We start from the raw sequence: 8832 nt of genomic DNA on the forward strand, positions 1-8832 counted from the left end.
CTTAATGTGATTTTATTTTTTGTGCTCTTAGAATTTGAAGCATATTACTGCCCTGATTATAAGAGATAACCAGTTTTTAATGAAGGAGTGTCACTATCTTTACTCATTTAGGGTCTGATTAAAGAAATGGATATAAAGGAGAGAAACTTAAGGGGCTAAATAGAAAAGAGCAGAGGTACTTTCAAATACAAGCTTGGGCCTCAGGAAGAGATAATATTTCTAATAGGCTGAAGACCCTGAATATTAAATGGACAGAAGGTATACTTTTAATCTGTGTGGCAGTAAATATTGTTCCTTTAGTTATATTCATGCAATATATCCTGACTATGGGACAGAACTGGATAACTTATTTGATAGAGGTTAGTCTTAAAATTCGTTAGTAAATTTCATTGTTTTAAATTTACAGAAATGATAGTTCATGATTTGTGTACAGCACAATTGTAATATGTTCAGATGGAGCTATCTTGAAAATAATTTACTCTATTCTATTATTGTATATTCTACAGTGTTCAGTTTTTATATTAATTTTCTCCAACTGTCCTTTGAAGTTCAGCTGAAATTTCAGTTCCCAAAGCCTTCTTTTCTTTCCTTTAGCAACTGTTCAAAGCTACACCCACAAAACTTGGCATTGCTATAAGACTGAATATTTCCCTAGTTCCCCTGCAGGAAAAATGAAAATCCAACAGGCATAGAAAAAAGCTCTGAAGTAGTCATCATCTGATAGGCAGCTCTGCTTCTTATGGAGTATCTTTTTATTAGTGCGAGCAGTCAGACACAGAACTCTCACATGCATTTTGAAGTAATATTGCAATATATTTATTTAATTCAATTTAACATTGCCCAATGTGTTAATGACTCTAGGTCAGGCCTGTCAAACTGATGTCACATGCAGGTCATGCTCCGCAAAGACAAAACCATTGTGATATGTCACGATATGTCATGTGATGCGATCGAGTTTGACACTGGTGCTCTAGAAAAGAGCAGGATTATATTATATGGCTTTTCTGCCTGCTTTTTCATTTTGGGAGCTGTTCTTGTTGGAGCATTGATTTCATCACACTGTTGAGTAATGTCATTTTAGTCATTTTAGTCACTTTATTTGTATGCCGCCCTTTTCCCTGGGGGGACTCAGGGCGGCTCACAGTTCAAAAGGGGAGGGGAAAGACAAACAATTTACAACATAAAGACACTACATCATTTAAAAAACTCAACAGTCATACAATTCGAGTGTGGGTTAGGGTCTTAACCCCAGGCCAGCCGGGACAGCCAGATTTTAAGGGTGGCGCGGAAGGTCTGGAGGGAGGTGAGGGTCCGAATCTCCACGGGGAGTTCGTTCCAGAGGGTCGGAGCAGCCACCGAGAAGGCTCTCCTCCGGGTAGTTGCCAGTCTACACTGGCTGGCTGATGGAATTCGGAGGAGGCCTAATCTATGCGATCTTATCGGTCTAGTGGAGGTAGATGTAATGTAAAAGTTCTTAGGCTCATGTAATGAAACAAATGATCAGTGTCCAAAAATACCCTGTTTCCATGAAAATAAGACCTCCCCGGATAATAAGCCCAATTTGGGCTTTTGAGCACATGTGCTAAAAAAAACCCTCCCCTGAAAATAAGCCCTCCCCAAAAATATTGCAAAACAGCAGCAGCCGTGAGGTGACCACGCTTGCCCCCTCTTCCACCCCCAAAATAATAAGAACTCTGCAAAAATAATTCCAAGTGCTTATTTTGGGGTCAAAAGAAAATAAGTCTTATTTTTGGGGAAATGTGGTATATCTTAGAAGAATACTTTATCATGTGGTGAAATATGATGTAACAAGCTTAGAGGGAAAGGAAGATTGAAGCAGATATGATCTAGGATACAGTATTTATGGTGTTGGTGGAGGACTGAGGAAATCAAGGTTCTAGTCTGCTCACAGCTGTAGAAGCTCAGATAATGATTTGTGATTTGTCTCATTGTGCAAGATACCAGCAATTGTATCTTGGTTGGTCATACAATCAACCAGATGTTTAGTCTGTATTTGGCATTGTATATCCAGCGATCAAGTCCTTCCCAGAGATCTGGGATAAGTAGATGTTGCTGTTTGATGATGTTAAAGGTATTGTCATGGGATGCAACCTGTTCTGAGTAATTATTATTATGGTTATTATTTTGGGGATAACATGAAGGGAAAATATCATATAAATGCCTTTGTGCCCCTGGAGAAAGGTGTTATATAAATCTAATACATCAAAATTTCAGGAAGAATATTTGTTTTGGGACTTTCCCTTTAAACCTAATGAACTCCATGAAGTTAATTAAGTCATGCAGAAGAAATAGTATCAATGATTGATGAAGGGACCCATAAAGTTTCCAACGATCTCCCAACCCTTTTCAGGACCAATTGCAAACCACTTGATCTTCTGTAGGCTGTTTAGTGAAATATAAATTGTCTTGCCCACTATTTTCTGTAGTTGTCTAATATTGTACAATGATACCCATGATCTTTGAATATAAAATTATTTTCTCCTCACACAACATTAGGTGTTCAAAGAAGCACCCACCAGATTGAGAGAACTGGAGGGATATATTCATCAGCAGCATCTTGTGCCGAAGTCCTCTGGTAAGTCTTGAGCAGAAAATGATCTCTATGGAGAAACATTTAGGCATATTTTTGTCATCTTAGTAAAACTTAAAGTGGATAAAGAAGCAGATGTGGTAGATCTGTTTATTTTGATCTTGAAGAAAAAGGATACTTTTACTTTAAAGGAGCATAAAATGTATTTTGAAAAATGCACTTGTAATGTATTCGCTTAATAAGAGAAACTAGTTTGTTGTTGCACTTTTTGAAAATTAGCACTTATGTCTTTTTCTATTTGTATGATTTAAAGGATCAGGAAGTAAATGTTGCTTATGAAAATCAATGGCATTTCTTTGACTGTGAAATGAACATTTTCAATTGATTCCCCCCTCCCCCCTAAATAGTAAATTAAGATTAGCAGCAGGTTCTGAGTTTACCCTCGTTGACAGCTTTCTGCTGGCTTAGTGTTTGAATGTTTCAGAACTGTTTTGAGTGTGGTAATCAAGAGAGTAAATTTCTGTCACCTCGCTAAGCTGTCAAAGATTTGAGATTTTGCAAAAAAATGAAAGCAGCAATCTTTCTAGTACCATTATGTATCTAGAGGTTAGATTAAATGATGAATTGGTTGCTCTGTAGACATATGGAAAGAAGTTATTTTCAGAATTCTATCTCTAACAGTAAAATTCTGACAGTTTTAAACTGTTAGTATAGTACAGAGATACAAGAGCACTAATATGAACTACAAGCGATATTGTGGTGTTTTGCTTTTCCAATGTGAATAAATTCTAGATAATAAGTATGAGTTGATCAATCATGTTGGTTGTTTAGGTTTCCCTGTTCTCCAAACAACGGTGCTCGTGTCTTCTGCCTCAGAAAACGTGGCACAAACTCAGCATCCTTTGGAAATCTCGACACCTGCCGATTTGGATCAAACTACGACAGAATTGGCTGACTGGTTGGCATTGATCGACCAAATGCTAAAATCCAATATAGTTACTGTTGGAAATATTGAAGAAATCAATCGGACGATTGCACGCATGAAAGTATGTGATGCTCTGAACTGTATTTTTTTTGGAAAGCTTCAGAATATTCTTTGTTAATCCCTTTCCCTGGTTTTTTTTTTCTTGTTCAGTAAAATTCTGTCATGGTATTTCACAATTATTGAAAATAAATCCAAAGAAGAATTAGGATTAGAGCATTCTTCTGCTTATTTTTGGTGTTGTCAAGATTTTATGGGTATCAATGACTAGTCAGAAAGACTGAATGCCTTTTTTTGAATGTTGCCCAATTCTGCAAATCGTTGCTTTCTTTTCCTTGCTTGAATCCTTCTTGCCCAGGAACTATTTTAGAGCAAGTGGCAAGGAATTCAGTGGACTTTTCCTGTTGTTGCTCCTGGGACTTAAATCCACTCCTTAGCAGCAGAAGAATATTTTGTGTGCAGTTTCTCTGATTGCACATCATCCATACTCTGTTAAGATACAGATGTGCTGTCTTTTTTTCTGCCTCAAGGAAACTTCTGTGGAGCAATGATAGAGGAAAATGGGCCATGCTTCACAGAGTCAGGCTGAGCATAAATTTGCTCACTGAAGGAGGTGCACTCAGCTTTGCTTGATCAGGAATGTGCACATTTACTATTAGTTTTCATAAGAAGCCCAGGAAACCTATAATGTATTTTAGAACACCTATTTCTGATTCCTCCTCCCCTCCCCCCAGTACCCAGTAGCAGCACAATATAATACAATGGAATTGTTTCAGGGTCTGACTATTTTTAAAGTTAGCTCAATGTTTAAACTGACTGCCAGGTATATTGAACATAGATATTGTTGCTATAACAAGTTTACTTTTATGTATGTATTTCATTTGTTTGTTTGTTTAGTCATTGAATTTCAGGAGAAATGAAAATATTTTACACTGGCATTTACAATTTGCCAACAGAAGTTAACCTGGAAATGGTTACAGAAACCTATGCTGACATTTTCTTTGCTACTGATATTAGCAACATATGGATGTAATTAGTAACAAATAACTTGAGGATAGATCTGGGCATAATGTATCATGGACAGCAATGGACAAATTAACTGCTCATGAAAATATATTTAATGCAATTTAATAAGAAAATCTCAGAACTTTTCAGCTGCCCTTTTTTAGATGAAGTATTTGATTTAATACTTCATGGCCTTAAAATGGAGATGAGTTTATTTGGTTTAATAGCCCAGGGTCAAAAATAGATATTTCCTTGCCAGCAATTTGTCATGGAAAAAAATGTGCATGTGTGAATATGTATGTATCTCCCTTCCTCCCTGCCTCCCTCCCTCACAGAGAGAGGGAGGGAGAGAGAGAGAGAGAGAGAGAGAGGGAGAGAGAGGGAGAGAGGGAGGTAGCTACTAGTGTATGTCTGTGGAGATTTTCAGTCATCCAAGTCATAAGTACTTTCTCCAAAGGTAACTGGATTGTTTTTTCCTTGAAGTAACAAAACTTTTCATTTCTCATCCAAGAAACTTCATCAGTTGTGATTGGGGGGGGGGAGGAGAGGGGGGAAGGGATGGCAGGATAGGTACTTGACAATTGAGGCTGGAAAGATCCCCCACCAACCAGTTGGTAGGGAGAGGATCAGAGAGTTTTAATCCACAGAGATTTTATTAAAGCTTCTGCTCTAATAAAATCCCTATTGATTAAAACACTCTGAATATACAGTGTCTAAAACCTGGGATTAACATTGAGAACAAAATTCCTTGGAGCAGAGAAACATAAATAATGTATCTTGGAATCCTAGAAAAGAGATCACAGACATTATGAAAGTTTTCAGCCTTTATGAATCAGTATGAACTTTATACAGTTTCATTTCCACTCATTTCACTTTGCGAGAGCAAAATCTCTAAATTTACTATGCAAATCTAACAGGTAATTAACCCCTATTTCAGCTTCCTTAAATTGGTGGACTCCGGGTGTGGGTTAGGATATAATTCTAAATTCCCAAACATCATGATCTTATTGCCTGGGAATTGTAATTGCAACACATCAGATCATGGTCATCATGATCTGACTATCTTTTGAATGCAGATTATATTGCAGAGCTTTGAATGCAGATTATAATGTGATTAAACTTAAACGCAGCAAATGCTCATTTGCTGTTCCTAGGGTGGAATTCTTGGGCTTCTTAATTGATGCCCAAGGCATCCACCCTACACCATCCAAGGTCGCTGCCATTAGGAATGCCCCTGCACCCACCTCCAAGGCGGACTGCAGGCGTTCCTAGGGCTTCTCAATTTTTACGCGCCATTTATACCTCATAAGGCGTCACTAGTCGAGCCGCTGCATCGGTTGCTCGACCGATCTGCGGCTTGGCGCTGGGAGAGCTGCGAAGCGCATGCGTTTGCGGCTGTCAAAGAGATGCTGACGTCAGCGGCTGTCCTGATTCAATACAATGACAGGATGCCACTGACGTTAGCATGTGACGCCTCCCCTTATGGTCTAGGGGCGGTCCTGAGCCATGTCCTCCCAAATGGCTCGGAGGCCCCTGTGGCTTTTACTTCCGGACACTCTCCTCGGCGGAGCGCAACTACAGCCAGATCGACAAGGAGGCTCTGGCTGCAGTGTCCGGGATTAAGAGGTTCCATGACTACCTCTACGGTCGGCATTTTACCCTTGTCACTGACCATAAGCCTCTCCTTGGGCTTTTGGCAGGCGACAAGCCGACCCCCCCCATTCCCTCCCCCCGCATGACACGTTGGACGGAGTTCCTTGCAGCGTATTCCTATACGCTGCAATACCGTCCGGGCAAGCAGCTAGGGCACGCTGATGCCCTCAGCCGCTGCCCCCTGCCGGAGACTGACCCCGCCCCCGTGCCCGCCCTCTCAGTTCTGTCCATAGCGTCTTCCGGCCTACCCATCTCGGCTACGGATGTCGCGGCCTACACTAAGGCCGATCCAGTTCTCGCCCATGTTTGCTCCTGGGTTTTGCGAGGATGGCCCACGGACAGGGTCGCAGAGGCCTTCCGGCCTTTTAAAGCTCGACAAGCTGAGCTCTCCCTTCACGGGGGGTGTCTCATTTGGGGGGATCGGGTCGTGATCCCTGCTGCACTTAGGCCCAAAGTCCTGCCTCTGCTCCACAGGGACCACCCAGGCATAGCGCGGATGAAGGCATTAGCCCGCAGCTATGTCTGGTGGCCGACTGCTGGACACAGAGATAGTGGCCTATGTAGGCCGCTGCTCCACTTGTCCAACTCTCTAGGCCCACACCCCAGTCGGGCCTGCTCGCGAGTGGGAGGCTCCGGAGGCCCGTGGTCCCGCCCCACGGAGATTTTGCCGGCCCCTTCCACGGCCAGAATTTCTTGATCGTGGTGGGATGCCTACTCTCGGTGGGTGGAACTGGTGCTAATGAGCCTCCACCACAGCCGAGAGTACGGTCAGGGCCCTCCGCAGTTTGTTCGCAAACCCACGGGTTGCCGGACATAATTGGTCTCTGACAACGGGCCGCAGTTTACAGCCACCACATTCCAGGACATTTCTGGCCGAGCAGGGATCCGGCACGCGCCCACAGCCCCGTACCACCCGGCTTGCAAACGGCCGGGCAGAGCTGGCGGTCCGCTACAGCTAAGGAGGCTCTGGGCCGTATGGACCTGGGGCGACTGGCAGTCAAGGGACTGGCGGCTTACCTGCTAAGCCAACACTCCACCACCCTGCCCAACGACCAACAAAAGCCCCGCGGAGCTCTTGATAGGGCCGTCGCCTGCGGACCCCCCCTGGATAGACTCCATCCGGTACTAGTCGGGGGATCAGCCGTGCAACCTGGGGGGGTCCTCCCTTCCCCGTTCCGTTAAGCTGGGGACTTAGTATCGGGGCCCGGTCATTCACAGGGGATCCTAATGGGTTGCCAGCCGTAATAAACGCTTTGACGGCCCCTGTTCTTCAGGGTCGGACTGGCCAATGATCCGAGTGGCGCGCCCTTGGATCAATTGAGGAGGCGTCTCCCTACGGATCTGGCGATCCTAAGAGTACGGTCCAGACAAACGCCTGCCTCAACAAACAAGAATTACAGTCACAGGCTTCGCACATCCAGGCCTGGCCTACCAAGCCCTACAAAACTGTGACAATTCCATGGAGTTTTCTCAAGCCACCATCCCGGAGTTGGGCCTTCCTCCAAATCAGGCCCGGCCTACCCGGCGCCCCCTGTCGGGTAGCGCCACATCGTCGGTCTCAAACCGCCGCTGAGGATTCGCCAGCTAGCTCTCCTCCCCCCATTGACACTCCTCCATTTCCTACGCTACAGTTTAAGGACACCCACCCCCCCGCCTACCTTTGTCAGGTGAGTCCCGCATTCTGGGCCGTTCCAAGATGGCGTCACTCGAGCTACACTCCCTTCGGGGAGGAGCTACCCCGAGCAGGTCCTACCCCTCCACGACTGTAGCGAACTGAGAGATCTGGGCGGATCCGGCGCACGCCCCGCCTACCTAAACGAACTACCATGATCCACCCGGGAGCATGGCGCCGATCTGGGGGGAAGGGGTGTTAAATATTATTAATACTTTCTATTAGAACCTTGCAAAAGGGCCAGCAACTGATTGGCTAGGACGCAAAAGGGCCAGCAACTGAGTTGGCATAGGACGCAGCAGAGGCTGTTGCTAGCCGCCATCCCTTCCGATTGGCCGAGGTACTGCGTCAGCGATTGCTGCCCAGTCCTCGGCACCCGAGTTGGTTGATAAAATAGTTATGCTGTTTAGAGTAAAATACCATTGGCGCGCGGGATTGCCGAGTTTGAATCGCTGTCACTTCGTTCTTCTGTTGAATAAACCTGTTGCTGTTTCTTAACCTGGCTCTCGCGTCCTTCCTGCTCGAACCACAAAAAATTAAGATACACTTCTTTGTTAATATTTGAAGCATTGGTTTGAATAACTTTGTTTTTATTAAACTCTAATCACTAGTAGCACATCTTATCCCATTAGGTTACAGATAACAGAAGTTGATTTAGAACATCGACATCCCCAGTTGGGATTCAGTTTGTATACCCTTGGCTCAAAATCTGAAAAACAAAACATCAGGTTCTGACTTAAGGGCAGCATCACAGAGAGAAGTGTATGTGCTTTTTGTCAGTAGAAGAAAATAGAGAACAGGAGAGAAATGGCAGGCTAAAAAATGAAATAAATAAATACATCATGATTCCATTATTTATTGACAAAACATGATACAGAATGTAATGAACCAGGTGGCACTGGGGGTAATCTAATATATAGAGAGTGAAGGCAGGGTTAATCCTGATACCAATAAAGGAGAATATTTGTA

General features: G+C 43.8%; 1 long non-coding RNA gene across 1 annotated transcript; it reads left to right on the plus strand.

Annotated features, from left to right (window-relative positions):
* The first annotated feature begins 116 nt into the window (after positions 1 to 116).
* On the plus strand, positions 117 to 8599 carry LOC116507152. The gene is made up of 4 exons (XR_004255162.1): positions 117 to 258; positions 2518 to 2596; positions 3383 to 3597; positions 8503 to 8599. It is a non-coding gene; the product is annotated as an uncharacterized LOC116507152 (long non-coding RNA).
* The last annotated feature ends 233 nt before the right edge of the window (positions 8600 to 8832 follow it).

This window comes from Thamnophis elegans, chromosome 4, assembly GCF_009769535.1.
Source record: "Thamnophis elegans isolate rThaEle1 chromosome 4, rThaEle1.pri, whole genome shotgun sequence".
Lineage (NCBI taxonomy): Eukaryota > Metazoa > Chordata > Lepidosauria > Squamata > Colubridae > Thamnophis > Thamnophis elegans.